Below are 5,000 nucleotides of genomic sequence, written 5' to 3' on the forward strand. Positions count from 1 at the left end.
CTTCCACATTTCTTGCCTTCAGGTTAGACTATGAATGTTTCCCATTTCATGCTTTTTTGTAATGTAAACTCTTGTCTGCATTACCTTCAACTTCCCCTTGAACACAGATGTCAGTGGTCAGATGACGTTGCTTACCTACTCAGGCCACATACGTCTGGGTAATATAGTGCTAGTCCATTCAGAGTTAAAAAACCGCTACCTAACCCGGATCCCAAAAACGCTATTTACCCATTGCACAAGTTAACTGCTGAATGATACAGGACTCCTTAAAACATATCTCTAACATATAAGGGTAAATATCCAGGTCATGCATCTAGTTTGTTGAATGGTTCAAATCAAAGTATGAAGACCTCAGCTAGCAGCAGGCCGAAATAGCTCAGTTGGGAGAGCGTTAGACTGAAGATATGAAGGTCCCTGGTTCAATCCCGGGTTTCGGCAAAGTTGAGAGGTTGCTTGCTTCTGACAAAAGAGGTCTTGGAATCTGCTGCAGTACTTTTTTCTCTATTCATCAAATTTTTTCCAACTGATATACAACACAAGCAATTTAACATAGACTTTGCTTTGTGTCCTCATTCTAAACTTGCTTCCACATTTCTTGCCTTCAGGTTAGACTATGAATGTTTCCCATTTCATGCTTTTTTGTAAAGTAACCTCTTGTCTGCCTTACCTTCAACTTCCCCTTGAACACAGATGTCAGTAGTCAGATGACGTTGCTTACCTACTCAGGCCACATACGTCTGGGTAATATAGTGCTAGTCCATTCAGAGTTAAAAAAACGCTACCTAACCCGGATGCCAAAACTCTATTTACCCTTTGCACAAGTTAACTGCTGAATGATACAGGACTCCTTAAAACATATCTCTAACATATAAGGGTAAACATCCAGGTCATGCATCTAGTTTGTTGAATGGTTCAAATCAAAGTATGAAGACCACAGCTAGCAGCAGGCCGAAATAGCTCAGTTAGGAGAGCGTTAGACTGAAGATCTAAAGCAGGGGTGCCCAAACCTGTCCTGGCGGGCCGTATCCATGCCAGATTTTTGGGATATCCCCATCTGGGGATCACGGTTCGATCCCCGGCACCGGCGGCAGATTAGCCCAGCACCAGGTGACTCTGGGAAATAGCTGGCGCCGCGGCTAGGGCGGCTGACTCCGGAATCTGGAGATTTTTTTATTTAAGGTTTTTGTAGAGCGCGTAGTAACCCTCGAGCATCCCAGAGATCAGGGTTCGATCCCCGGCACCGGCCGCAGATTAGCCCAGCACCACGTGACTCTGGGAAATAGCTGGCGCCGCGGCTAGGGAGGCTGACTCCGGAATCTGGAGATCACGGTTCGATCCCCGGCACCGGCGGCAGATTAGCCCAGCACCAGGTGACTCTGGGAAATAGCTGGCGCCGCGGCTAGGGCGGCTGACTCCGGAATCTGGAGATTTTTTTATTTAAGGTTTTTGTAGAGCGCGTAGTAACCCTCGAGCATCCCAGAGATCAGGGTTCGATCCCCGGCACCGGCGGCAGATTAGCCCAGCACCATGTGACTCTGGGCAATAGCTTGCTTAATCTTCCCAACGGCCCCTAGCGCCTAGAGACCCTTACGGGCGATTGTGCGCCTTACAAATGTGGATTATTATTATTATTATTATTATTTGGGCCGACTCCGATCCGGTTCGTAAAAGCACATCTGCCCGAATCTGTCGGACAACCACGTACGCCCGGGAGAGGACTGCCCGGGACCCGTGGAGCCCGTCCTGGTCACTCTGACCTGCCATCGGCCTGGAGAAGGGAGCGCCGGACGCCCGGGGGGAGGACTGCCCGGGACCCGTGGAGCCCGTCCTGGGCACTCTGACCTGCCGTCTGCCCGGGGAAGGGAGCCCCGGACGCCCGGGGGGAGGACTGCCCGGGACCCATGGAGCCCGTCCTGGGCACTCTGACCTGCCGACGGCCCGGGGAAGGGAGCCCCGGACGCCCGGGGGAGGACTGCCCGGGACCCGTGGAACTCGTCCTGGGCACTCTGACATGCCGCTGACCCGGGGAAGGGAACCCCGGACGCCCGGGAGCCGTGGAGCCCGTCCTGGGCACTCTGACAAGCCGTCGGACCGGGGAAGGGAGCCCCGGACGCCCGGGACCCGTGGAGCCTGTCCTGGGAACTCCGGCATGCCGTTGGCCCAGGGAAGGGAGTCCCAGATACCCGGGACCCGTGGAGCCCGTCATGGGCACTCTGACAAGCCGGTGTCCCGGGGAAGGGAGCCCCGGACGCCGGGGACTCGTGGAGCCCGTCCTGGGCACTCTGGCATGCCGTTGGCACGGGGAAGGGAGCCCCGGACGTCCGGGGCCCGTGGAGCCCATCCTGGGCACTCTGACAAGCCGTTGGCCCGGGGAAGGGAGAGCCGGACACCCAGCGGAGGAATGCCCGGGACCCATGGAGCCCGTCCTGGGCAATCTGACCTGCCGTCGGCCCGGAGAAGGGAGCGACGGACGCCCGGGGGGGAGGAATGCCCGGGACGCATGGAGCCCATCCTGGGCACTTTGACATGCCATCGGCCTTGAGACCCGGGGGACGACTGCCCGGGAAGCATGGAGCCCGACCTGGGCACTCGCTCATGCCGTTGGCCTGGAGACCCGGGGGACGACTGCCCGGGGCGCATGGAGCCCGACCTGGGCACTCGCTCATGCCGTTGGCCTGGAGACCCGGGGGACGACTGCCCGGGACGCATGGAGCCCGTCCTGGGCACTTTGACATGCCGTTGGCCTGGAGGAGGGAAGCCCCGGGTGTTGTTACCCAGGCATAGCCCATCTGGTCCCCCTGGCAGAGAACCACCAGCCTTGCAGGGGTGTCCGGGCATACCCTTACCCCTAGTAATCCGGAGGAAAATTACCCCCCTTTCTTGTAATCTGTGCACACGAGTTGACAGAGGGGACCCAAGGCGTAAAAGTACCCGACCTCCTGGAGCCCTCGCTGGGATCGGGGAGGCAAATGGCACCTCATAGGGACTTCCAGGGAGGTTTGGCCATCTGGTCGCCCTTTTGGATAGCATTGCGTGCGACCAGATGGCCGAGGGGAAAGGTGCAACCAGGTGGCCGGGAACGAAAGGACTCCCTGCTTCCCACCCCGAGCCTTCGTGGTAGGGCTGCTGCCTGCCCACGCCGGGCAGGGCTCGGGGACCCCGGCTGGGCCTCAGGCACGGTGAGGACCACCGGAGCTCCCAGGCCCGGACGCCCGGGACGACGACTGCCCGGGACGCATGGAGCCCGTCCTGGGCACTTTGACATGCCGTCGGCCTGGAGACCCGGGGGACGACTGCCTGGGACGCATGGAGCCCGTCCTGGACATTTTGACATGCCGTCGGCCTGGAGACCCGGGGGACGACTGCCCGGGACGCATGGAGCCCGTCCTGGGCACTTTGACATGCCGTCGGCCTGGAGACCCGGGGGACGACTGCCTGGGACGCATGGAGCCCGTCCTGGACATTTTGACATGCCGTTGGCCTGGAGACCCGGGGGACGACTGCCCGGGACGCATGGAGCCCGTCCTGGGCACTTTGACATGCCGTCGGCCTGGAGACCCAGGGGACGACTGCCCGGGACGCATGGAGCCCGTCCTGGGCACTTTGACATGCCGTCGGCCCGGAGAAGGGAGCGCCGGACACCCAGGGAAGGACTGCCCGGGACCCATGGAGCCCGTCCTGGGCAATCTGACCTGCCGTCGGCCCAGGGAAGGGAGCGGCGGATGCCCGGGGGGAGGAATGCCCGGGACGCATGGAGCCCGTCCTGGGCACTTTGACATGCCGTCGGCCCGGAGACCCGTGGGACGACTGCCCGGGACGCATGGAGCCCAACCTGGGCACTTTGACATGCCGTCGGCCTGGAGACCCGGGGGACGACTGCCCGGGACGCATGGAGCCCGTCCTGGACATTTTGACATGCCGTCGGCCTGGAGACCCGGGGGACGACTGCCCGGGACGCATGGAGCCCGTCCTGGGCACTTTGACATGCCGTCGGCCCGGAGAAGGGAGCGCCGGACACCCAGGGGAGGACTGCCCGGGACCCATGGAGCCCGTCCTGGGCAATCTGACCTGCCGTCGGCCCGGAGAAGGGAGCGGCGGATGCCCGGGGGGACGACTGCCCGGGACGCATGGAGCCCGTCCTGGGCACTTTGACATGCCATCGGCCTGGAGACCCGGGGGACAACTGCCCGGGACGCATGGAGCCCAACCTGGGCACTTTGACATGCCGTCGGCCTGGAGACCCGGGGGACGACTGCCCGGGACGCATGGAGCCCGTCCTGGACATTTTGACATGCCGTCGGCCTGGAGACCCGGGGGACGACTGCCCGGGACGCATGGAGCCCGTCCTGGGCACTTTGACATGCCGTCGGCCTGGAGACCCGGGGGACGACTGCCCGGGACGCATGGAGCCCGTCCTGGGCACTTTGACATGCCGTCGGCCTGGAGATCCGGGGGACGACTGCCCGGGACGCATGGAGCCCGTCCTGGGCACTTTGACATGCCGTCGGCCTGGAGACCCGGGGGACGACTGCCCGGGACGCATGGAGCCCGTCCTGGGCACTTTGACATGCCGTCGGCCTGGAGATCCGGGGGACGACTGCCCGGGACGCATGGAGCCCGTCCTGGGCACTTTGACATGCCATCGGCCTGGAGACCCGGGGGACGACTGCCCAAGAGCCATGGAGCCCGTCCTGGGCAATTTGACAAGCCGTTGGCCTGGAGGAAGGAAGCCCCGGGTGGCCTAGGGAGGGGTTACCCAGGCATAGCCCATCTGGTCCCCCTAGCAGAGAACCACCAGCCTTGGAGGGGTGTCCGGGCATACCCTGCCCCCTAGTAATCCGGAGGGAAATTACCTGACTTTCTTGCAATCTGTGCACACAAGGTGACAGAGGGGACCCAAGGCGCGAAAGTACCCGACCTCCTGGAGCCCTCGCTGGGATCCGGGAGGCGAATGGCACCTCATCATGACTTCCAGGGCGACCAGATGGCCGAGGCGAGAG

This window comes from Lissotriton helveticus, chromosome 8, assembly GCF_964261635.1.
Source record: "Lissotriton helveticus chromosome 8, aLisHel1.1, whole genome shotgun sequence".
Lineage (NCBI taxonomy): Eukaryota > Metazoa > Chordata > Amphibia > Caudata > Salamandridae > Lissotriton > Lissotriton helveticus.